Here is a 27,442-nt window from a genome sequence, read left to right on the forward strand (position 1 = left end):
TGTGGATGAGCCATTTTCCAAAGAGGGAAAAGGAGCACATTGGCTCCCAGACCCTGATTTTGGGAATAGCTATGATCACTCAGCACTGTGCCTTCTCAGAAGTTAGTCTCCTTTCCCCCTTACTAGAAGGCACAAACGTTGGATGTTTGCTTATCTGTCTGTGACTCAACTGTAATATCCTGATTAGTTTTGGTGATCCTATTTCCTTGTCAGAGATTGATCTGGGGATGCGTGCATAATCTACTTCTAGCTAATGTGAAGTCAGCTGCAAAACTTCGGAGAAGGATCTCTTCATTCTCAGAAGGAGACCCAGGGATTAAACAGGCTCTCTTGTTTGGATGCTGTGGTATCTGGAGTGAGGCAAAGAATGGCAGAGACTAAATTGTGACGTGAAGGGAAGATTGAACCCAACGTACTGAGTGTGGCAGAATAGAGAAAAATGGGAAAAGAGGTGCCCTGATGAATTTGATAAGCCACGGAATTACCGTATCCTGCAGACACCCATCTCTGGATGTCTATTTCGCATGAGCTAATAAGTATTCTTTACTCTTTTTGACCTTTTACCAACACTATTCCATCTCTGGAAAATAACTTACATCTAGTGAAGATGTGTCTATGCTTCACATCTACTCCAAATCACTGCAACATGCCACCAATTAAACTAACTTCCTTCATCTCTGCATTGCTCTTAGTTTGAATCAGTCTTTTTACAGTTACTCTTCTCTGCTTTATTCTTATTTTATCAGTCTACTCAAATAAATGTAAAACTTCTTTAAGGTAGAAGTGAAATTACCTTTGTTAAATGAATCGTGGAATCATGTAGTTTTCATGTCAGCATTTCTCCTCCGGCCTTGGTCCATTGCCTCTTAGGTAGCAGATGCTCTGTACAATTTGCCAAATTGGTCATGAGTTAAATGGAAGGATTGAAGGACGTCCCTGGTGGTCCAGTGGTTAAAACTCTGTACTTCTAATGCAGGGGGACATGGGTTCAGTCCCTGGTTGGGAAACTAAGATTCCACATGCCGTGTAGCGCAGCCAAGAGAAACAGAAAAGGTTGGATGATACGATACTTCAGATCCTCCCTAACTCTAGGGGACTAGAGTGCTGAAGACCAAAGTGATGGATACTGTGGTTTTTAAGAGATATATGGACGTTTGGACATTGAAAAGGAAAGACAGGGGGACTATAAATGTGGGTGGTAATGAAATGTGAATATTTAATTACTTTTTTTAGATTAGCATTATTAAAACTATTTTTGGATATCTTTACTCATGCTGTTTTCTTTCTGATGATTATCCTGGATAGCTCTTTGCAAATGCAGAAAGTCCCCTTGTTTGGGAAGAAAGTGCTGAAAATAGACTCTCCTAATACATGGCCAATCATAAATCTTCATAGGCTGCCAGTGTTTGGGGTTTTATTGTGGCGTTATCTGCCGTTGTTTTAAACTGTACACACTCCTGACGTGTTGGGCTTACAGTGGGATTTGCTTTGCCTGAGGGAAACACTCCAGTGGGCTATTTTTGAACTTAATTTGACATTTAAACTTGGAAATACTGTCTTTCCAAGATACTTATCCCTGGAGAAGCTTGCAACACAGATGTGAAAGTACATCAAGTCAAACTTAATCATTTGCTTACATGCTCTTTCATAGAGGATTTCTCTACTGCGGGCTTCTCTTTGTGTAGATTAAGTGATGGGAACAGAATAAATATAAAATGAGGGGAAGTATACACGGTTCAAGGACTCAAACATCCCTTAAGTACTTACCTCACATTCTTTTTTTTTTTATTTTTATTTTTACCTCACATTCTTATCTCTAAGGTGTATGAACTAGGGAAGGACACGCAGACAAAACTCCCAGAGACCGTTTTGTTTTAGCGCAATGATGCATCAAATGTCTGCTTGTTTTTCCATTCTGACCTCGATTAGTTCTGTTGGCTCATGTGAGAGATGGCAGCTAGGTACACATTAGCTACTTGGAAGGTTCCACTGAAGAGATAACATAGAAGCGGGATGAGGAGGAGACAGTCAGAGGGGGGAAAAGAAGGCTGCCGCCGGAAGGTGCCAAGGCAGGAGTGGGGAGCCTTCACCTGTTCCTTGATGGGCAGAGAAGTGGGAGACCTGGCCCAGGTGCAGTGCTGGGGCCGCTGAAGCAGAGGTCCTGCCAAGTGCTTTTCCAGAAGCCGATGTGGCCCCCCAAATCCACAGAGGGTCTTGCAGCTGAGGCCACGCCGGTGGCCGACAGCAGGCAATGGAGGCAGAAATACACGCTCTTTGTGTAGGGTCGAATTACGTTTTTGACTGATGGCTGTTTCTTCACGGTGAAAAGTAGATACTAAACCACCCTGTTTTAACTCTTTTTCTTAAGCACTGTGGTTCAATCCCTCTGCAGCTCTACTTATGTATTTCTTTCTATCTGGAAACGTCCCTCTTTTTCCTCCTGTCTCCTGCCCTTTCCTCCAAATTCAGGAGCACCTATCCAGTCCTTAAAAGCTTACTTTCCCTGAAGCCTTTCCTGGTCCCACTTCTCCTTTGCTTAGGGAGAATTTACTGTTCCGTTTCTGAGCTGCTCCTCACTGTACATGGCAAACACGCACAGTTCTTATAATACTTTAGTGCGTTCATTTCATGTATCTTTCTCCTGCTACTGTTTCTGCCCTCTGGGGAGCAGGGACTGATTCCTGATCATCTTTGTATCCCTAGAGCTTTGGACAGAGCCTCTCACTTTGTAGGGAACAGTGTATGTTAGCATAATGCATGAGTGGATGAAGCGTGGTGGGTAGGGGAGGGCCTCGGGGAATCAGTTGGTAAGTGTTAAAGGATTTGAAAGCTTTACTTAGTGTGCATTGGTGGTCATGGCCCTACAACTAATACTTTAAAAACCATCACTCCCCTCGGGGCGTGGAGCCCTGCAATGACGAGCATCCCTTCCCTGCTCCGTTGAGGAATCCTGCTATTAGTGTACTAGCTGGGGTTATCTGCTCTTCCCCTAACTAAACCCCATGTGATCTCATAGAAGAAATGAATAATATCTCATTCTCTGAAAATGTTGAAAATTTGCATCTCAATAAATTTATTCACTACCTTTCACCAAATATTTACCGGGTATCTATACTGTTTTGGGAACTATGCTAACCTGTATGAGGGGTAAAAGATTCTGTCATTTGCAACATCTGCACAAGTCACTGTCTTGCCTTTGAAGTTTGCCGAAGAACAAATTGCAGAAAGTAATTTGCTAGTGCAGTACACATTTCAGTTTTTTCTTTTCTAGTGATTGGTTGTGAGTAGAGTTCAATAGGAAATCACTGTTTGCTTGGGAAGGTATTTGGGTTAGCAGAAGAGAATATGGATTTTGGAGGCAAGCAGATCAGCCTTTGCACCCTTTCCCTTCACTTACAGCTTATGGTAATTCACTCAATATGTATAAATATCAATTTCTTTATCAAAAAATGATAATTCCCATTAGTTGTGGTTGTATTAAGAATTAAGTGAGATAATGCACATATGAATCTATTTAGGGAATAAGAAAGCTATGACCAACCTAGACAGCATATTAAAAAGCAGAAACATTACTTTGCTGACAAAGGTCCATCTACTCAAAGCTGTGGTTTTTCCAGTAGTCATGTATGGTTATGAGAGTTGGACCATAAAGAAAGCTGAACACCAAAGAATTCATGCTTTTGAACTGTGTTGTTAGAGAAGACTCTTGAGAGTCCCTTGGACTACAAGGAGATCAAACCAGTCAATCCTAAAGGAAATCAGTCCTGAATGTCTGTTGGAAGGACTGCTGCTGCTGCCAGGTCACTTAGTCCGACTCGCCTGGACTCTTAGCGACTCTGGCCCAACTCGTAGTGTCCGACTCATAGTGTCCGACTCGTAGCGACCCCATGGACTGCAGCCTACCAAGCTCCTCCATCCATGGGATTTTCCAGGCAAGCGTACTGGAGTGGGTTGCCATTGCCTTCTCCATGGAAGGACTGGTGCTGAAGCTAAAACTCCAATACTTTGGCCACCTGATGCGAAGAACTGACTCATTGGAAAGGACCCTGATGCTGGGCAAGATTGAAAGCAGGAGGAGAAGGGGACGACAGAGGATGAGATGGTTGGATGGCATCACTGACTCAATGGACATGGGTTTGAGCAAGCTCCCTGGAGTTGGTGATGGACAGGGAGGCCTGGCGTGCTGCAGTTCATGGGGTCGCAAAGAGTCAGACACGACTGAGCGACTGACCTGAATTGAGGGAATGAGAGCATTCAGAAAATGGTAGGTATTATTCATATTATTATTCTTTCACATAGTCTAGAGTGCTAAGAGTAATTCCCTTTATCAGCCTCGTGAGATCTTTGTCAGTGAGAAGCACGTGTGCGTCTAGAGCAGACTCTATGCATTAACCTCTTCTGGAGATGTAGGGATTGCTTGTAATGTATTGTGACAAAAGTAACTTGGTGGATAAGACCCCCAAGGCTGCCATCCTTCATACAATATGAGTATTTCTTCCTTGGAGTCTTGGGTTAACTTCAGACCCAGAATCTTCCTGTGTGACTTTCTGAGTACTGGGTAGGTAGGTGTATGTGTTGGCTTAAAGGGAAGCACAAACCATAGAATTTTCACTATGGAGTCAAAAAAGCCCAAGTTTAAATCCCATCTTTGCCGCTTATTAGCTAACTGATCTCGAGAAAGTGAAGCATCTCAAGAAAGTGTGGTAGAGAGTATAAATCCCCTGCCCCTGCCTCCTCAGTGATATTCACGTCCTAATCCCTGGAATGTGTATGACAGATGTGATTAATTTAGGGACACTGAGATAGACAGTATTCTGAAATATCCATCTGGGCTCAATGTCATCCCCCAGGTCCTTGTAAGGGGGCAATGGGGGGATAAGTCAGAAAAAGGAGATGTGTCAATAGAACCAGATTGGGGAATGACGCGCTTTGCAAATGGAGGAAGGGCCACGAGCCAAAGGAGGCAGGCAGCTCTGGAAGTAGAAAGACCAGGCAATGGGTTCTCCCTCCAGAAGGAACACAACCCTGCTGGCGGCGTTGCTGTGCTACAGCGGCTCACGCTCCACCCCTGGATCCACTCTGTTCCTTCACAGAACTTTTCACACCGGGGTGTCCTGGAACCCAAGTGAAGAAGCACGTTGAGTAGTAGACTGGCATGAAAAAAGAAGGAAATGTTGCCATTTGCAGCCACATGGATGGACGTGGAAGACATTATACTGAGAAAATCAGAAAAAGACAAATACTGTATGATGTCACTTATATGTGGAATCTAAAAAATACAACAAACTGGTGAATAAAACATAAAAGAAGCTGACTCACAGATATAGAGAAGAAACTAGTGGTTACCACTGGGGAGAGGGAAGCAGGGGAAATATAGGGGCTGAGGATAAAAAAGGGTAATTATGAGATTATATGAAATCATGTGTGTGAATATTTTGAAGATTGTAAAGCACTGTAGAATTTAAAGAATTTTTTGTTCAATTAAAAAAAGATGAGGCTAGAATCACCTTTGTCAAAAAGTCTCCGTCTAAGTCTGGTTTTACTGTTCAGAGGTAACACCCAGAGCCAAAGGTTAGAGCTTATAGAAAACCTTCCAAAAGGATAGTTGTATTGATGCTTAATATTCATATTGATGAATTAATGCAGAGCTCTCTTAATTGTTCAGAAGCAATAGTTTAAAGCAGACCAATCAGACATCTCCCAGTTAGTTTTTTTCATCTGTTATCTTTCCTGTTTTATATTCTTGCTGGTTCCTTATAATCATAGATTCAATAGATAGTGAAGAACAGCCAAAGGCAGACAACAAGCACTCAATGAACTTTTTTCTGTGCTGGCATAAAGACTAGCTCTGGAAAAAAACAGCAAGAATGTAACAGAAGATAATACTCAGCTATCACTAAGGAAAATGCTGTTTACTAAAGAATCCTGCCTCTTTGCATCATTTCCATTATTAGAAATGCCAATAAAATTCCACATAACAGCACATGAACAGTTGCATGGTAGGGAGATAGGAAACTTCATTATGCATTATGTATTTATTAACTAAAGGCTTGTGCAAATGATTTCCAATCTTTTTGTTTTTGTTTTTTTTTCCATATGTTACTTTCCGCTCTTTCTCCTGAATATTTTAACGGGATAGTTTTACTATTTGGATTAAATATAATTTTGTTCTGAAAATTCTGATGCCCATTAAGTTGAAAATCTCACATGGGCATAGCTGGGCTCAAAGGAAAACCAAGTGTACCGTGGAACTGGTGATGCATTTCAACCCAAGAACATTCCTTAAGATTTTGGTGTCATTTAAAATCACTTTCAGAAAACTAAGATCATGGCATTTAGTCCCATTACTTCATGGCAGATAAATGGGGAAACAGTGGAAACAGTGGCTGACTTTATTTTTCTGGGCTCCAAAATCACTGCAGATGGGGATTGCAGCCATAAAATTAAAAGACGCTTACTCCTTGAAAGGAAAGTTATGACCAACCTAGACAGCATATTAAAAAGCAGAGACATTACTTTGCCAACAAAGGTCCGTCTAGTCAAGGCTATGGTTTTTCCAGTGGTCATGTATGGATGTGAGAGTTGGACTGTGAAGAAAGCTGAGCGCTGAAAAATTGATGCTTTTGAACTGTGGTGTTGGAGAAGACTCTTGAGAGTCCCGTGGACTGCAAGGAGATCCATCCAGTCCATCCTAAAGGAGATCAGTCCTGAGTGTTCATTGGAAGGACTGATGTTGAAGCTGAAACTCCAATACTTCAGCCACCTGATGCGAAGAGCTGACTCATTTGAAAAGACCCTGATGCTGGGAAGGATTGAGGGCAGGAGGAGAAGGGACAACAGAGGATGAGATGGTTAGATGTCATCACAGACTCAATGGACATGAGTTTGGGTGGATTCCGGGAGTTGGTGATGGACAGGGAGGCCTGGTGTGCTGCGGTTCACAGGGTTGCAAAGAGTCGGATACGACTGAGCGACTGAACTGAACTGAAAATCACTTTGAAGCCTCATCTGTTCATTAAGGGTTTCAGGGCACTTTTCTCACCCTGTCACATCCTGTGATGGAAGGAAGCCTTCGTCCTCTCCAAATCTGTAGATTCTCTTGCTGCTCTGTCTGCTGCCTCTCTTTCCCTTGGTCTCTGCCTCCATCTCTCCACTCTCCTTTCTTGGGGCTTCTGGAGGGATGTTTCTCCTGGAGCTTGCACAAACCCGTCCTCAGGGAGTCATGTCAACTCGAGTAGTTGTGCTTTCCTGTGGAAACCTTCTGGAACCTGAGTGGAGGCCCAGAAAATCTGCTAATGTCTGGCCAGTCTCATGGCACAGGACCTGCATCCCTGGGGAAGCCATCTCAACCCCGTCCTCTGTGGCTTCAAATCACACTGGATAGCAACACACGTCTGCAGTCACGTGGAGCCCAGCAGTCAAGCCACTAAGAGCCGCCGCCATATGCTGTTTAAACAGCTCTTCTTTTTCCAAGTAGAGCCCATTCCCTGGAGCCCCTGCCTGGCATGGCGCTCAGCCCACCTTGGACACCAAATGACGTTCAGAGGTCACACACGTCGATGCGCCAACTGTCTCCCTGAGCTTTACCCTCTTCGCCTTCCTGCTTCCTTCCTCACTCAGCTCAGTTCATCCTTCATTATCAGTCTTTGTCTACACCCCTCACTCTGTGGCCTCTTTCCCCCTCTATATTAGTTTTGTTTTCTTTTTTAAAAAAATTATTGGAGTATAGTTGATTTGCAATGGTGTGTTGGTTTCTGCTGTTCATCAAAGTAAATCAGTTATACGTAACATATATTGTTATCTATGCTGCGATAAATTCTCACAGACTTGAAGACTCAGAACAACACCTATTTGGTATCACATATTTTCCAAGCGTCAGGAGTCCAATCAACCCCCCACTCAGCCAAGAACCCCCACTTTCCTGGGGTCTGAAAACCCTGCAACCAGCCAGGAATCGGCAGGGGCTGCCTTCTGAATCCTTCTCCAAACTCAAGCAGGGTTCACCTCTGGCTGCTGCAGGACTCATGCAGTTTGAGCCCCGTCTTAGAAGGCTTGCTGGTGAGCTCGGCCCACCCAGGATAATCTCCTTTGATGACCTCTAAGGATCTGATTCCGATAATCTTGCCTGGAGAATCCCATGGACAGAGGAGCCTGGTGGGCTACAGTTCATGGGTTCACAAACAGTCAAACATGACTGAATGACTAACACACAGGTATCTGATTAGGGACCTGCAAAATCTTTTCATCTTTGCTACAAAACATAATGTAACTATCGCATCCACAGTCCCTGCTCACACCAGGGACCCAGAATCCCAGAGGATGTCTTTTATTCTGTCCACCATGCTGTCGGACGCATCCACCAAAGCACCAGGCTCCAGACAGGGTTAACATTTCACCTGAACGTGTATATTCATCTGCGTGAGAAACACACATCCTGACTGATCTCACTTTATGGTCTGTTTTGTTGGAAATACCGTTGAATTACAATGATGTGTTAATTTCTGCTGTACAGTGAAGTGATTCAGGTATACATATCAGTTCAGTTCAGTCTAGTCACTCAGTCGTGTCCAGCTCTGCCACCCTATGGACTGTAGCACACCAGGCCTCCCTGTCCATCACCAATTTCCCAAGCTTGCTCAAATTCATGTCCATCAAGTCGGTGATGCCATCCAACCATCTCATCCTCTGTTGTCCTCTTCTCCTCCTGTCTTCAATTTTTCCCAACATCGGGGTCTTTTCCAATGAGTCAGTTCTTTGAATCAGGTAGCCAAAGTATTGGAGCTTCAGCATTAGTCCTTCCAATAAATATTCAGGGCTGATTTCCTTCAGGATTGACTTTTTTGATCTCCTTCTAGTCCAAGGGACTCTGAAGAGTCTTCTCCAACATCACAGTTTAAAATCATCAATTCTTCAACACTCAGCTTTCTTTATGGTCCATCTCTCACATCCATACATGATTACTGGAAAAACCATAGCTTTCACTAGATGGATGTTTTCTTTTTTAAAAAAAATTATGGGAGTATAGATTTGCAATGGTTTCTGCTGTATATATATGCATTTAATATTCTTTTCCATTACGGTTTGCCACAAGATATTGAATATAGTTCCCTGTGCTATACAGTAGGACCTTGTTGTTTATCCATTCTATTTGTAATAGTTGCATCTGCTAACCCCAAATCCCAGTCCACTACTTTATGTTCTGAACCACAAACTTAACACTCGGTTTGCTTGGACCCTTGGGGTCTTCAGCTCTCCTGTCAGTTTGTTCTCTTCCTCCTCTGGATAAAGACTCCCCTATATGACTCTCCTATGCCTCGTGCCTTCTTTTTAAAGTGACCATTTGGGGCCTTCCCTGGTGGTGTAGTGGTGAAGAGTCTGCCTGCCAATGCAGGCGACATGAGTTTGATCCCTGGTCCGGGAAGATCCCACATGCCGTGGAGCAGCTCAGCCCGTGCACCATGACCACAGCGCCTGTGCCCTAGAGCCTGGACACACAGCTGCTGAGCCCACGTGTCAGCCCTAGAGCCTCTGTGCCGCGACACGAGACGCCACCACAGTGAGAAGCCTGTGCCCTGCAGCTGGGGAGTAGCCCTCACTCTCTGCACTGGAGAAGAAGCCTGCACAGGAATGAAGACCCAGCACAGTCAGACATAAATAAATAAAATTAAAAAAATAATTGAAAAATAAAACGACCATTTGGAAGCCTGTGCCAGATGACTCCCCTGTGTCTGCGTCCACACCCCCACCTTCCTGCCTGACTTTCCTGCTCGTTGTGTTGGGTGAGCCATCTCCACGCTGACTGTGGGCCAGACCTCTCCAGTGTGTCCTGAACTCCCTCCCCTCAGCTGCCTGGGATGGAGCTCCTGTAATTTTCTCCTTCTTATTCTGCATCATTCAGTCTTCTTACTGTAAGAACTGTTCCTCATTTCTCTTAGAAGCATCCCGCTCATGACCCCCGGGACAGCCTTGATCCTCTTCCTTAGGAGTTGGCTGGGGTGAATCTGTCTCACGGAGCTGTCTATACCTGCTCTCCTCCATTCTTTCTGGAATCCACTTCATTCAGGTATGGCCTCCACTGTTCGCTAGTCACAGCTCTTGCCAAAGTCATAAATGGCACCCCCCCTTTTTTTTTTTTGCCAGACCCAGCAGTCATTTCTCAGTCTTCATCTCAAAGAAGCACTTCACACCGCTGAGCACACCCACCTTCCTGAAGCTCTTTACATGGTTTCTGGGAAACCACCTGCTGTTGCTTTGCCTGTTTGATGATGTCGTGTGGTATCCAGTAGTTAAATGTGGGAAGCTGAGGGGCAGGAGAGTGTGTATGCAGTGCTCGTATTTGTGTAAAAACTGTGTATTTGCTCATACTGGCATGAAACACATCTGTGAGAAAGCACAAGAACATCGGTTGCTTTGAGGTGGGGAATCTCAGTGGCTGGGGACAAAGATTAGGTCCTTTTGCATCTTCTGACTTTTTGCTTTGTGAAGATATTACCTATTCAAAATAAATGAAGTGAGAAGCACACCAACCAGCATCATAGGAAGTGGCTGGTTGGGTGACAGTAGAAGTGGTGTCCAGCTTGTGGTTGCCGAGTGTCTGGGGCCCCTGGCCTCTGCTGGAGTCACTAGGTGGCTGTGACTCTCTGGTCCCTGCACAGTGGCATTCAGGTTTCTGGGGTGGACACACTTCTAGCAACACTGCCAACTAGATGGTTAAATTTTTTAGTAAGAGTGTATCAGAGGGAAACGGTTCATACATTCCCTTTTTGCCTGTGGGAAACAGACACATAACTGGACAGGACCGCATGAAGCAAGAGGTGGTCATGAGCTTGACGTGCTCCTCAAATTGTTGTAATACCAGAGAAATGGGGAGAGGAGGAAAGAGGAATCTGCCTTAGAAGGGAAAAGAAGACAGAACAGCTTGATCAAGAGACAACTGAAAGGAACCTGGAGGGTATAGTAATTTTTAATTAAAATACTTTCACAAGGAGATGGAATTCATATTGCCAAAAGTTTCATTTCAGAGTTTTGTCAAGTCACAGTATGATTATTTGCTGCCTGTAAACTGTGTCGATTTTTTTATTCTTTATTTCCAAGCTAAAACATTCTGTTTTACCTCATAAAAATGGACACATTTTGGCTCCTTAATGTGGAGTATGATCTTTTATGGAAGAGATGTTGGAGGTGTTAAGTTGAGTGTGCCTATTTGTGTTTTGGGGTGGATGGGGACATGGGTACAAGTCGAGATTCCTTTAAAAAATTATTAAGTGTCTAAATGAGTCATGGAAAGTTTTTCTTATTTGGTTCTATGGGAATCCCCACTTCCCCTTTTCCAACCTGAATCTACAACCAGAGTTTCCACACTACCCATCTGTCTGTTTCATTTTTTCAACTTAAGGGATATGAGGATAAAACAGCTATTTTCTTATTTATTTAGAACCCTCTTTGCTGACCCTTAAGTGCTCAAGCTCTTTTAATTTGTGTTCGTTCATTCGTCCATTTATTGAGATACCCAGGTAATGAAGTGTTTGGGGAAATGTCAGGTTTTAATTACCCAGAATGCTAGAATGCCAGGTTCAAAGCCATAGAGTTGTTAAAGCACATTCAACTTTAGGCTGTGTTAGTATAGTCCTGGGGCCAATGAGGAGGACAATGCCAGACCCCTGTTGTACATCGAGTTGGTGATATGCAGGGTATGCTGTCCTCTCAGGAGGCTCTTTTGAGAAAGTTGGAGGAATTGGGAAGGAATAGAGGAGAGCATGATAGCTGCTTTCAGATATTCTAGGGATGAGAATGAGAATAAGAGTTTAGCCTTGTAAATGCCAAGTGGTAAGTGTTGTAGGTACTGGATTCAGTCCGAGGGTAGCACGAAGTTCCAGGAAGATGATTTCTTTCCACATGTCTGCATCTCACAGAAATGGAATTGGAGGCCTGGGAGAGGGGCACGCACTGTGAAAGTTCAGCACAGGCTGGGCAGGTTTAATTTTCAGTTGGATGCTTGGAGAAGATGACATTTCACGTCTCTTCCTTTGCTATTTATGTTCTAGGATAGTGGCTCTTGACCTTTTCTGAGTCTTGTATTCTTCTGTGATTTTAATAAAAGCTATCACTTCTCTCCCCAGAAACAAAAACACATATGATATTATTTCCTCCTGTACTAGACAGAAAAGAAATAGATTTAAAGAGAACAGCTCTGGGGGAAGAACCCCTAGGTCCTCAAAGATCAAATACTAAAAACTACTGCTCTGGATGATTTCTTATTTCTAGAGGGTTTGAATAATGAAAGCTTTCATCAGAAACTAGAGATGCTTTTAAATCATGCTTCAAGAAACAGTGTTTTCCTTCAAATTCATTTGAACAAAGCACATAGATAATTGAAATGAATTTGTTTTATGGGCTTTGTAACAATAGGTTGGGAACAATAACAGATTAAATACTTGTTAACTGGGAAGCCTTTTGAGAAGTAGAATTCTAAATTTAGTTGAATATAAGTCCTAACTATAGATTTGTTTATAATGGATAACTTCTGTTTTCTTGTATGTTTCTTATGAGGTTCTTATAATAACTTCACCTTACAGATGACCAAACTGAGCTTCATTGGGTGGCCTGAGATCAAAACGAGAGGGAGCCTATATCTGATGAAGAGTCACTCATAAATGGATTCAATTCCTGGTTCCGATTCTGATGTATGACCTTAAAGAAACAACACCTCTCTACTTCAATTTCCTCTTTGTGGAGCCAGGATAATGGTAGCACTAGCCTTCCAGAGGTATTGTCAACCTTTAAATGAGACACATGGCCTTCATACCTATCAGCGAGGTGTTTGTGAGACGCGTGTTCTGAGATGATCTGTGTATACTGCTCAGCACAAAGGCTGCTCAGAGCAAGCCAGTGATTGTGAAAAAAGGTAGTTGTGATAACATCACAACAGAAGCTAATTCTTTAGGCCTTCTATGCTATAATGCTTTCCAAGACTTAACTGTTTCAGTAAAAGTAGTAAATTAGTTTTGTTTATTTATTTTAGTAAATTAGTTTTAATAAAAAATTTAATTTTGTGTATTGCCCAGAAAGAAGGAAGAATGCAATGATAAGAATGGAAAACCTACATTGGTTATTAAAATGGTTATTTATTACCAGTATCATTGAACTATCTGCTTTGCTTATCTAATTCTGTGTAACAAAATACCCCCCAAAAGTTAGTATCGTGAAACAAACCCTATATTAGGCCCATCATTTTTGTGGGTCAAGGCTTTAGGCCGGCCCCTGGGAGAAGACTCATCTCTGCTCCACTCACCTTTAGCTATTGTGTCTCAAAGGCTGAGGGCTGGAATCACCACTCCTGTCTGGGGGGTGATGCTGGTAATATCCACCACAGCTGGGGCCTTTGTGGTGAGCCTTCTGGGGCGTCACTTTGTCTCTGCGTGGCCTCTGTCTGTGGGCTTTCCAGGATGGTGGCTTCAGGCAGCCAGACTGCCCACATATTGGCAAGGACTTCATAAGACAAATGTCCTGAGAGAGAGACAAACAGCCAGCGGAGGCTGGACCCCCTTTGCTAGCCTAGCTGAGAAGACACACAGTACCACTCCTGCTACATCCTAGCCGGGAGAAGCGAGTTGCTAGGGCTGCCTGTGGCCAAGGAGAGAATTACGCACCATCTTTTCATGGGGGGTTTAAAACCATCACCTTCTCAAGGCTCCTAATAACTTCTTTATTTATTAATAGTAAGGGTGGGGCAGGAATCCTTGGTGGTCCAGTGGTTAGGAGTCTGCACTGCAAGAGGCATGAGTTTGATCCCTGGCTGGGGAGCTAAGATTGAACATGACATGCAGTGCAGCAAAAAAAAAAAACACACAAAAAAATAGTATGGGCAAGTTAGTCATAAATATGTTGGGAGTAGGTGGGGAGCAGCTGTGTGTAAAGAAAAGACTTTACCTCTGGCCTCAGGAGATTACAGGTCAGGTGGGAAAGCTAATACTTTCCTAAGAAAAGATAACCAGGAGTACCTTTAGGGTAGAAAGTTCCAAATGATAAACTGTGCTTGAGGTGAGGAGGCCTGTGTTCCAGCTCCAGTCCTGCCACCAGCGTGCGGTGTGACAGAGTCTGGGCCACGCAGGGCCTCTGATTTCCGTTTCTCTGTCGGGGCAGATGGTGGTGGGGCACCCTGAGTGGAGAGGGAGAGCCCTCTGCTCCCGCTGACGTGCTCCTGTAAGCTGTCAACCTGAGAAGGAGGTTTCACTCCAGTGTACCAGTTTCTTAAACCGGTCAGTATGTCTCTAAGTGCCCTGGGGAACCCAGAAGCAAATCAATTCATATGCGCTTCATGAATGGATACATCTGTATTATATACCTGTATATATCTAACTGCCTTATATATATACAAGTATATAATATACAGGTGTATGTGTATATATATATATATATGTATATATTTTATGACAGCATGGGGATAGGAAATTTTTATGTCTTTGCAATTGATACATGTGATGTAAAACAAATACAAAAGGAAATATGAAGATTGTATATATAGAATATACAGTTACAACTCTAAGATATAGATATGAAATTTATATATAAATATAACCATTAAATGTCAAATAATTGTCTGCAGGGACTGACCCCTGTGGGCAATGGGCATGTACTGCCCTCCAGGCTGCAGACTCAGTTACAGTTGCCCCTTTTGTCACCCAATTTGAGCAAGTTACGTATCCTCACTCACTCTAAAGAGCCACGTCCAATCAGGTAACAACTTTGAATGACTCTACAGGGTCCCTTCAAAGTCATAAAAAAGCATTGGTTTGCTGACTTTTTTTTGATTGTTGTTCCTGCTGTTGTTCATACCCATCTGTGACCAAATACATGTGTTAAAACACACGTTTATTGAGTGTCTTAAAAACGCCCTGGTGGCTCAGATGGTAAAGTGTCTGTCTACAAGGTGGGAGACCCAGGTTCGATCTCTAGGTCAGGAAGATCCCCTGGAGAAGGAAATGGCAGCCCACTCCAGTACTATTGCCTGGAAAATCCCATGGACAGAGGAGCCTAGTAGGCTATAGTCCATGGGGTCACAAAGAGTCAGACACGACTGAGCGACTCCACTATTGAGTGTCTATAGTATAAACGCTTGAATATATAAAGAAATGTCCTTTAAATAAAATTTTCTGTTGAATCCTCTGGGAAGCAAAAAGAGAAAGCTCCTCTTATAAACACAACTCTGTACTGTACGCAGACTTCTTTTTATTACTACAGCATTCATTGTACATATATCTACAGAATCATAGTGCCTTGTCTCCTGGGTCTCTGGACATCATTAAAATGTTTCGTTGGTTACAGTTCTGATTTTATCTGTGTCTTGGTCTTCTCCATTCTTGCCCTTTTAAGGTCCTCCTCTGGCCAGTTGTAGTACCTCTGGGCCCCAGCCCAAAGTCTCTGTGATGGGTAAACACTATATTCCCATTAAGATGGATGAGTCTTTGTCAGCAGCACTGCTGGAGAAACCATCTGTTAGGTCCAGGCCATCTGTGCTTCAGGAAAGTCCTGGAAGGCTGTTGAATTGCAGAGCCACCCAGCCCTTCCATCCTGGTAGAGAGCAGTCTGCCTGCTTAGATATGTGAGGAGGTCTTTATGCATTCCCTTGTTGAATCCTCCAAAACCTTGTGAGGTGAGGAACTAGAGACACCAAAGTGCTGAGCAAGCTGTCAGAGGTGAAGACTGTAGCAAGGGGCGAGGCTAGAGCTGGTCAGCACATCGGGGCAGGGGGTGCAGGCTGGCACGGGCATGGTTCAGGACCCTGGAGTTGGGGGGGTGGGCACGGAGATAGAGGCTGGGAGGCAGGAAGCATCTCAGAGAGTTTTAAAGAAAAAGTAGCCGAGCTTGGCAGCAAGGAGGCAAAGGAGAGGAGGGGAAGGAAGAACTAAGTTACTACAGATTGAGACCTGCTGTGGGGAAGCGAACATGTTACTGATTGAACTGAGGAGTCTCATGTCCTCGAGGTGTAAACAGGATTTTTTTCCCCCCAAAACTACTACCAGTGATGCCCTGTTCAACCAGTGTTTCTGCTGGATGATGTTCCTTTAAAAACACCTCAGGTGAGTTGATGCCTTTTCTGTGGGTTTTGGTGTTAGCAAGTCTGGTTTCAGTGACTCTCTGGGACAGCTTCCCAGGGGTGCAGCTATGGGGGACCCCGCTCTCAGAAGGGGCCTTGCAATTGAATGCTCTGCTGATGCCATCTTGACATTCTTAGTGATGCCGTCCTTGGATTTGAGCTTGTAAGTCTGGTGGGACAAGGCACCCAGGCTCTCGGAGCTTCAGCCCCATGTGGGAGGCCTTCTGCCACCTCCCACCTCCTCTACCCCAAATGCCCGCAGAAATGCCCCCCTTCCTGCCACTGCCCAGTAATGGCTCCTGCCTGTCCCGCGGGGGCGCCTGGAGGAGCCACGCAACCCAGGGCCTCCACATGGGGCACAGGTGCCAGGTCCCAGGATGGACAACACGCTGGGTGAGCCTCTCACCCACTCCCGCCCAGATGCTGGCACGGAGGCTACGATACCCCTGGGGATCCAACAGCCCTGGGCAGGGGAGGCTGGGAGCTGTTAGGCCCAAGTCTGCACGTTTAGGCCCATCCTTTGTTGGCCGAGTGGGATCCCGGTGCTGGAGGAAGAATGACGTTAAGTGGGAGTAAAAAGCTCCACCACAGTTTGAGAGGCCATGGGTGAAAGGACAGAGCTTTACATTTTAGTACCTTTCAGGGTTGATTTTTCTTTTTAAACAAGTGGTCTCACATTTTTCTTTTGCATTGAACCCTGAAAATAGTATAGCGAATTTGGGTTACTATGTCTGTAAAAATTTTTTTATTGGAGTCCAGTTGATTTGCAATGTTGTGTTAGTTTCAGGTGTAGAGCAAAGTGAATCAATTATTCATATATCCCCTCTTTTTCTGATTCTTTCCCCATGTAGGTTATTACAGAATATTGAGTAGAGTGCCCTGTGCTGTACAGTAAGATTATTACCTTTTAACCATTTTATCCTTTTACAAAGTCTGATTCCATGTTCACTGAGTATGCCCGCTCGCCTCTCCCCTGCCCTCCGCCCTGCTAGCTCCTCCAGGGTGGGGTGGAGAAGGGACAGGATGGCTCTGGGGACTCGGGGAACGTGACAGCCCCATGTCCGGGAAAGGAGGGTGCCGCCTGCTTTCTGTTGTTCATGTGATTGCTGGAGAACTCGTCTACTACAGACTTGGGGTGGGGAGATGGGACTCCCCCAATCCTGCTGATAAGGGGCTTGCTCCCAAGGAGTTTCCCGGGTAATGGTGGTCTCTCCTGGGTCCTGACCACCACTGATGGTGACCTCTAGTTGGCAGTTTCATGCAGGTTCATGTGAGGCAGCGGGACCCTGGGACCCACCCTGACCCCAATCTGTCCTCCCTGCTCCTGGCTCTGGAGCCTCGGGGCTCAGGTAGGTACTGTCCCGTGCATCAGGGAGTTCTTGGCCCTTCTGTGCCATGCTGGTTCTCCCCAGAGCTCTGTTGGCACCGGGACTAGTTGGCCATTCCAGTGATTCAGAGTTCATCCAACTAGAGAACAAAGGACCTCTGTCACCATCTCTCAGTTACACAAAAACTTCCAGACACATCTCTCTTCTGAACTTAAACCTTGGTTTTTGAGGCACAAAACAATCTAAAAAGGCTGTAACTAGTTGGTTGTTAAGAGATGACTGATCCTTACAAACACTGCATTTCTCCCCTAATCTCCAAATAGCCCAGATCATCCTCTCTTGCCCATGGGGGCAGAACAAGCAGGGGGCTACTTGAAAGAACTGAGCCCTCTTTGGACTTAAATTTAACATCTTTGCTTCCAACAGAACACTAACTCCCCTCCAATCCCTGCAATCATTTCATAATTTCTAGGGCAGCAAAGGATCTTAATTAGCAGACTTCTCAATATTCTGTTATCCACATGAAAGCGTATCATGTTTGCAAGCTCAGCAATGAATATATGTGTCAACATCATTAATACGTATTTACTTAGTATCGGTAATGTGCATACCATTTAGGGAGAGTCTGCATAAGACATGGGGCTTCCCACGTGGCGCAGTGGTAATAATCTGCCTGCCAATGCCAAAGATGCAAGGTTCAATCCCTGGGTGGGGAAGATCCCCTGGAGCAGGAAATGGCAACCTGCCCACTCCAGTATTCCTGCCTGAGAAATTCCATGGACAGCGCAGCCTGGCAGGCTGCAGTCAATGATGTCGCGAAAGAGATATGACTGAGCACAGCACATGCCCCGTGGAGCCTGGAGACCACAGTACAGAGTAGGGCCTTGAAGGGCGCATGGGATTTAGAGAATCTGTAAGAAGGAGGAAGTGCTTTTCAGAGAGGGAGAATAAATAAAAGAGTGGAGTTCAGATTGTCCCTAGTATTTGAGGAATATTCCACAATACACAGAGTCTTAGTCCATTCAACACCAGGGTCTCCAAATGAGCAAGACAGAAGGACATTTTGTCTTCACCATCAGCGGGTTAACTAGTGGGCCAGCCACAGCCCTCCACAGGCGCAGCGATGCTCAGACACACTGATGCGAAGACAGACACTAGTTCTCAGAAACAGTGAGATCCAGGTACAGTGCCGGCCAGCCTGGAAGATCCAGTGGAACCCCCACCATGGGAGAACTGTGTCCCTGTTGATCAGGAGTCCAGAAACTTGTTCAGGAAATGAAATAATTTCTCTTGAAGCCAAGGTATCTGTCCTAGCAGAGGCTTCTTAGAAGCAGAGCTTGAGAAAGGGATGGGGTTGATCTGTGGAGGTCAGCTCTTCAGGAGACTGAGGGAAGGAGGTTTGAGGAGGAAGGGATGGAGCTGGAAAAGATGTGATGGAAGGGGAAGTCTTGCCCCGCTCATCCAGGGGGTACAGTGGGGATGTTGGACTGGACTCTGCAAAGTGGTCCTTCCTCGATGTCAGGGCTTGTGTTTCTGTAGCCTCTGTCAGATGGAGGCTCCAGGCTCTGGTGAGAGGAGAGGAGAGAAGAGACTCAACTCCTAGGCTTGATTCTGGTCATTCAGGGTCTTGGAGAAGGGGAGCAGGTATGAGCTGTTGGCAGCCAGCACTCCCGGCTGCCAGCTTACAGATGTAGAAGCTCAGGCAAGCACCCCACAGTGTTTACCCCAGTATCAGGAGAGGGACTTCTTACTCTCATGCAGTTCAATGTCACTCTTCACCCTACCTGCCTACCTGACTCAGATAGGGCCCCAGGCCCAGCTGCACAAGAGATCAGGGCCCATCACAAGGCTTCTCTAGGTAGCAAAACAAACAAGAGGCCACAGCCTTGACGTATTCTTTTCCCTGCTGTCAGCTGACAGCTCTCCTAGGCAGGGCAGCAGATCCCAGCACCATTCTATGTAAACCAAGCAAGACAATCAGAGTTCTTCGGTACAAAACAGACCCATGGGCAGGAATTAAGAAAGGATGTGTGTAGGTTTCCTTTTTTCCAGTTACACAAGGAAGTAACTTTGACTTTGAAGTGCAATATCTATGATTTATGGCATTTTGAGAATTGATTCATATTGAATCATTTTTATTGTATCAGAGCACCATACTTCCTCGTTAAGTGGAAAAACAAACCAGAGACAAAGCTATTTTAGTCTCCCAGATTTTCTTACTATAATTGAACCATGAAGGCTTTAAGTGTAAAAAGAAATGGAATGATACAATTTAAAATTCTTATCAATTCTGATGAGGAAGTGGTGGTTTTTGCAGAGTGGGTGGGAGTGAAAAGGGGAAGGAGTATGATAGGAATGAATTTGTCCAGATAAAGAAAAAAAAAAAATAGTCTTCTGTTTAAACAATCTTTCAACAAAAGATTTCCCTCAAAATTGACTTGAAATTTCTAATGTAATTCATTTTTAGAATTTTATACACACAGTTACAAAGTGGGGATCATAAAGTGGAAATAGTTTATAACCTGTTTTTTTAAATTAATGATGAATATGTTAAGTTATACAAATATATATATTTCTAAAATGCATTCTCAAATGGATAGCCTTCCATTTTGTGAACGTGTCATAATATGTTTAATTATCTTCTATTGGACATTTAATTTATTTCTGGGATGGTGACATTTTGATTTTAATTATGCATGGTGTCAAAACAGTATCATGAATACAGGCTGGATTCACATTTTTTGGTGACAAGATTTCCTTTGTCACTGACTAAAATTTGTAAAAGTACTTTTGCATTTTGTAACAATAAATTTACTAAGTGATTATATTCTTGATGAAATGTCTCCTGTGATGGAGACTAGTGCTATTTAGAAGCAGTTTTATTTTACAATTATCCCAACAAATATGTACTTCCACAAGCAGAATTTTCCATTTCAAGACTTCTGAGGTAAAGGAAATTGGTATAATCCTTATTTCTACAGTAAAATTAAAATCATGCCACAATAAAGTCCTTATACTAAGCAGCTAGTGACTCCTGAAAAACGATTTTTAACTTGGAAAACAACAACAACAAATGACATTGAATCACTAGCTTTTTTGGTAAGTCATTCATTATTAAGAAAATTTGAGAACCACCACTCAGTTTGAAAGTCCAGACAAACCACGCTGTTGTTCAGCTCCTCAGATGTTCTAGGGCTGGAGATGTGTCCCAGCTCTTGTGTTTCAGTTGAGCTGTCTTGTAAGTTCTTGGCCATAAATTGAGTAGAGGGCCACTGTACAATCTCTACAGTCCCTTTTATTCTAAGAACAGGAAGATGCAGAAAGTCACACAGAGTTAGACCTGGAGCCATGGATATTGCATTCTTACGATTCTGAACTCTGCAGAACACCTACACACACACACACACAGTTAATTTAAAACAAAACATAAAGGACTTTAATTCCAAAGTCAGCTACACCATTAACCAGCTGTCTTAGAGTTAACCTTTGTGTATGTGTCAGTTTTTGCATCTATCAGCATAAAGAGGTTAAACTAGAGTGGATGGAGATCCACAGACTTTTAGTGCTAAAAGGGACTGTCAACATTTAAAACAGGCAAGCAGTTTAGCCAGTAACATCGAGGCTCTTTGGGAATAGAGGAATTGCAGTTTGGAACACACAAATTATGGCAAATCTTAGGCAAGTCCAGAGAACAAAGATGAAGAGCATTTTTTGTTTTTATTAACGCAATCACCCTTTTGGTTTGATTTTTCTCACATTTCATTTGTAGAAAGGCGGAAGGGGAAATGGTGTTAAGAGACAGAGTTTGGGTTGTGGTGGCCTCTCATTGGCTGAGTTGCAGCGATTTCTCATTGGCTAGGTCCTTCCTGGGTGAGGAGAAAATCTTTCTTCTCCCATCCAGGGTATGTAAAGGAATCTGGGAGAGGTACCTGCCTGAACACCCCAACTTTAAGACTTCCCAACTCCATTTTGAGTGGTTTCCCAGTCTTCATTTTCCTAGTATTTTGTGGAATCGGTGCACTCCTTTTTCCAAATAGGAAACTACACGGGTGGGGGTGGAAGGACAGAGAGGGAGGACCGCAGCTCAAGTTCTTATCCAGATCATGTACCCCCAAATCCAGGGTGCTTTCAATGATTATGAATCTCACAGCTATTTTGTTCTAAAATTTATGAATTTATGATCATCCAAATGAGAGTTTGTCCTGACAGTGAACACTGATGACTAGAATCCTTTAAATTTGTCATGTTTTGGGAGGTGTTGCTAAAAACTGGCAGTCCGCTAACCAGCTTTGAGTGCCCTTTAAACAGGGGTTGTTTTGCTGTTCATCCAGGGAGAATAAATTTAAACCATCATCTAGCTTTCTTGAGTCCATATCTGCCTGTTCTCAGACTCAATCCTGTGGCTAAAAGCATGGCCAAAAATAGCAACACAGAAAAACAGATACAAACAAGTGGTAAGGGGGTAGGGGGAGGGTAAAGTGATCATGGAGCAGCCTGTGCTATTTATTAGATTCAAATCTTGAAACAGGGGCAGGCGTAATCTCGGGGACTCAATCTTATTTTGAAATAAAGTGCTTTCTATTATTTCAAGCATCAGCTGACCTTGGGGCTCATGTTGATGCACTCCTTTTTCCAAATAGGAAGCTTCATTCTAGACGTGGGTGGGGGTGGGGGTGGAAGGACAAGAGAGTAAGGACCGCAGTCCAAGTTTTTATCCAGATCATCTAATACCCAAGTGCAACCAGTTACTTTGTGGATGACAGTGTTCCCTCAGATTTGCCTGCAGCTGCCGCCCTTGCGAGGATAACACTCACTCTTTCTCTGGGAGGTTAAGGCTTCAAGCGAGTCTTAACTTGCAGACAGCAGTACAGCCCCCCTCCGAATCTGCCAGGTGTGGGGCGGAGAGGCTTCTCTGGCCCCAGTCATTTTCTCTGATGCAGATGTTGTTGGGGGGATTAGGTGTTATTAGCAGCTAGAGTCAGTGGGACAACACGGAAAGTAGGGGCGGGACGGGAGACATTTGTAGCAAGCAGAGAACCAGAAGTTGCTGGGTCATGCAGAAAAGCAGGTGGGGTTTGGCCCCAGACCAGGGGGTGGAGCTTTCTTTTCTTGCTCATTTCTTCATCACTGAGGAGGGCATTGCTAACTGTCCTTGAGCATGTTTTTTTTCCAAGGGGTGAGAAAGTAATCTTACCATACTAATTAAGCTCTAACTCACTCAAGGATGGGAAGGATTAGTAGAGGCCACTCTAGCTACCAAAAAGTTCCTAGAGAATATGGACCACCCCTCAGTATTCTGTATCATGGTGCTGTGACAACATGCCAGATGGGAGGATCAGTCAACTTTTCTGTAAAGAGCTGGTTAGTAAGTGTGGTCAGCTTTGCACGCCACACAGCCTCATTGAAGCTATATAACTCTGTTGTAGGCTGACAGCAAATATAGACAACAAATAAATGAATGTGTCAGTGTTTAAACAGCATTTAATTTACAGAAAGAGGGGAAGGATGAATTTCCAATTGGAAAATTTCAATTTTCTAGCTATTTCCTCCTAGTTACTCAGCTAGAAATCTTGGGATTATCATTGATTTCTTTTTCTCCTTTATCTTCCACATTTAATCTTAATCAGTATTATTACTGATTCTCCCTTCCCAGTAGCTTTTCTGTCATCTCCAAAGTCTTTTTTGACCAGCTTATCTAAAGTGGGTTCAGCCCAACTGTTCTCCATCTCAGCGCACCGTTCCCTTCATAGCTTAGGCTACAGCATGAAGTTATCTCATTTATTTGCTTATTTGTTTATTATTTGTCTCCTGCACTAGAATGTTCCTGAGGACAGGTCCCTTCTGCATGGCACAAGGCAGATGTTTAGTGAATATTTGTTAAAAAGAAAGGACTGAGAAAAGTCTCCTGATCTGTAATTTCCCACATTATGGGTTTTATCTTTCATGTGAAATCTAGAGCCATGACAGGAAAAAGCATGTACGTGCGTGCTAAATTGCTTCAGTCATGTCTGATCGTTTGTGACCCTATGGACTGTAGCCCACCACACTCTTCTGTCCAGGGGATTCTCCAGGAAAGAATACTGAAGTGGGTTGCCATGCATTCCTCCACAGGATCTTCCCGACCCAGGGATCGAACCCTAGTCTCTTGTGTCTTCTGCATTGGTGGCAGGTGGATTCTTTACAACCAGCGCCACCTAGGAAGCCCCCATTTAACCTTAATTAATTCCTTATTCCAAATACAGTTGCATTGGCAGATTAGGGCTTCAGTATACTATTTTGTGGGGACACGATTCAGGTCATAGCACCCCCATGACAGGACCTGTGTCCTTTGGTCATGGGAGGCAGCAGCCAGCCAGAGACCATGAGCAGGATGGGAGCAGAGGAATAAACACCCTCCCTTCATTCTCATCCCTTCATCAGAACTGCTCAGACTGTATGAGAACCAGACCACAGCCCAAAAGGTGAAGGAGACAACCGATAGAATTAATAGTAAAAAGCCTCGTGGATCTGGAGTGGTACACAAGCCCATTAACATCCACCCAAACTTGTTTGTGAACCAAGTTTGTGTCTTCATCACAGAGGATACTTGGAGTCCTACCAGCTACTGAATTGTCATGAGGTGATGTCAATTCAGTCATGCCCGGGGCTGGAGCTAAAACATTAGTGATCCCTAGGATTTTTCATGCAAGGTAACAGAGGGAAAAAGGAAGAAAAATCAAATAACATTAACAATAGCAGATCCAGTCCCCACACCTGTAACTGGACACTGCAGAGCCTCTTTCCTCTACCACACATTCATCTCTGTGTCTTTCTTTGTCTCTGCCAGACCAGTGGCTGGGCAGGTCTTTCCTTCTGGTATATTTGAGCTTCATTTTTCTAAGGGCCTGAATCCTGATTATGGGTTGGAAGGACTGATGCTGAAGCTCCAATACTTTGGCCACCTGATGCAAAGAACCAACTCATTGGATGCTGGGAAGGATTGAAGGCAGGAGGAGAAGGGGACAACAGAAGATTAGATGGTTGGATGGCATCATTGACTCAACGGAGATGAGTTTGAGTAAGCTCCGGGAGTTGGTGACGGACAGGAAAGCCTGGCGTGCTGCAGCCCATGAGGTTACAGAGTCAGACACAACTGAGTGGTTGAACAACATCAGGTAGATAAGCAAATGAATCCCAGAACCTTACTTTGAGGATCTCCTCTTGAAGTCATTATGTAATACAGGTTTCCCCTGCTCTCTGAAAGTAGAGTGTTCCTATGAAACCTTGTGTAAGTTAAAACAGCATTAAAGTGAAGAAGCAATTGTCTTAGGACACATCTTGCTAATGGATGCACAGAATAAGTAGAGATAGAGCACAGGTGTTCACAGACAGTTCAAAGCCATGGCTGCTTGATGCTGAATGTGCTTCCCAGGGGAGGGGCTGGGTGGTGCTGCTCTCACTAGCTGCAAAACAAAGTGAATGCTAGCTAGTTTTTCTTGCCTTTTTTCTTAAAAGTGAAAATTCTCTCTGGATTTGTTTTGGTTAGCAAAAGCAGACACTAATGTAGGTCTTTCACAGAAGCACAGCAGCATAAAGCAATTTTTCAAAAAGCTGTATCAAAATATGCAGCAGGAACCACATGGAGACTCAGACTGATGCCGGATGGGGTTCTTGGCCTTCTTCAATCAATAAAAATTTAAAAAAATAAGAAAAAACATTATTTTTGGTTGCCCACGATCTTCATGTCTGCCCTTGGGCTCTCTCTAGTTTCGGGGAACGGGGGCTGCTCTCTGGGTGCTGTGCGCAGCCTCTCACTGCGGTGGCTTCTCTTGCTGCAGAGCCTGGGCCCTAGGCGCACGGCTTCAGTCGTCGTGGAGCCTGGGCTCAGATGCTCCGAGGCTTGTGGGATCTTCCTGAACCAGGAATGGAACCTGCGTCCCTTGCGCTGGCAGGCAGGTTTGTATCCACTGCCGCCAGGGAAGTCCGGTCAATAGAAACTGACCAGAGGCCAGAGCAGAAATTCAGGCAAGCCTTTACTGGGGCCCCTGCGATCGCAGGGAGCAGAGAGAACAAGCAACAAGTTCCCTTACCTGCTCCCAGAGAAAGGTGAGCTGGCTCCTTCTATGGGGTGAGGATAGGGGTGAAGCCAGGGGCCAGAGGCATCTGACTTCAAGGGGCATGCACAGCACTTTGCTTTTGCTCCCAATGGTTGTTTTTGCTCCAGCTCTTCAGAAGTGGCAGTTGGAGTTTTTTGGGGATTTTTTTTTTGGTCATTTCATGTCTTTTGTACAGAATTTGCCCCAACTTCACACGCACACAGTTATTTTTAGTCCCTTATAGTTTCTTTGTATTTTACTGCTTGAGCAGGTGTTTGTCCAGGTGCAAGCACTGCCGCAAAGGGTCCCAGATGCCAGCCTTTCTCAATACTGCTCAGGATTCTCACTGGTCCAAACCACACAGAAGCCAGAAACCAAGAAAATGTGTTGACGTGGTCCAGCCAGAGTGGCCTCTGGGGGCAGAAAACTAGGTTGAGGAAGGTGAGAGAGGATCTTGAAGGGCAAATAACAGGTCTCAAGTATCATTATACTCTTGAAACACAAGTTGAACCTTCCTTAAAACAGAATCTCACCTGTGAAGGCTTTTTATTGCCACAAAATAAAATCCAAAAGACTTAACATGATACCTAAATCCTCCCACAATCTCTCCGCATCACAGCTTTCCTGCTTCCACTTTTATCTCTTTCCCAAACCATGTTGCTATTTGTACCAGGTACTTTGTAGTTTTGTTTTTTTGTAACTGACACCAGGAGGCATTTCTCCCCCATCTGTTCTTAAAGTGAAAGTGAAAATGAAGTCACTCAATTACTTGCTCTTTGTGACCCAGTGGACTGTAGCCTACCAGGCTCCTCGGTCCATGGGATTTTTCGGGCCGGAGTACTGGAGTGGGTTGCCATATCCTTCTCCAGGATATCTGTTCTTAAAACCCAGTTTAAAATTTTGTCCTTCTGAAGCTGTCAAGGGTACATTCAATGCAGTTCCTTCTCTCCTCCGTCTGTACTTCAAATGTGCTATCCTTCTTAATGGAATCCCTACTATATTTATGGATTGTGTTAATAGCGTTGACTATATCATTTAATTTCCATAGGAATCCAGAGATAGTGCTATTCAGATTCCTTACTACAAGTAAAGAATCTGCTCATCAGAGTGATCTAGCTGTGACGACCTTGCCCACTGAGGACCTCAGCACAGCTAGAGACGGGGCAGCCAGAGGTAGGGAGCCTCCTGATGGGATGTTCTGTGAGGTACAGGGCACCTCCTGGGGGGATTCTTGCCAAAATGTTTAGCTTAAAGCTAATCATGTCTTTAGATCTAACAACCAGTTTGCAGGGAATATAGGGAGTGGAGTACCATGGTAAAATAGTACATGAAGAAACAGGCAAAAGCATGAGACAGGACCTCCTGTAAGACACCTGGACTGCTTCCAGCCAATAGTCAATTTTATGGAAAAAAAAAAAATAAGATGCAGAACCATTCTAGGTGGAGACATAGCAGATACAGAATAGCCAAATACAATATATCACCTACAGTGGGGTCCTTCTTTGCCTGAAGTCATAAATCATGTTAACACACAGAGTTGGGATTCAAGTTTATCTTTGTCTGAGGTGGTAGAGCAGCCGTCTGTGCCCAGCCCAGATCCTCCTGGCACCCAGCATTCCCATCAGCGTCAGAGGCATCTGACTTCAAGTACTCGAGGCTCTCTGCCTGGGGGCTTTTTGGGGGGCCGATGCCTGGGGCAGTTCAGAAGGGGTTGGGGGGTTAATGGGCCTGGAGTAGCCTTCAGCCAATAAAGGAGAAAGTTTGGAGATTAAACCACTCATGATTTCTACCATTTCCCAGAGGTCCCTGGCAGAATGTATATCCCCTCACAGAAGTCATCTCTTCATTATTAGCACATCCTGCGTGTGCTTCCTTCCCGCTCCATCCCTCTCTCCCACTGCACGGGCAGTGCTCCCTGAGGTCACTCTCCAAATAAACCACTA

Source organism: Dama dama, chromosome 14 (genome assembly GCF_033118175.1).
Source record: "Dama dama isolate Ldn47 chromosome 14, ASM3311817v1, whole genome shotgun sequence".
NCBI classification, from domain to species: domain Eukaryota; kingdom Metazoa; phylum Chordata; class Mammalia; order Artiodactyla; family Cervidae; genus Dama; species Dama dama.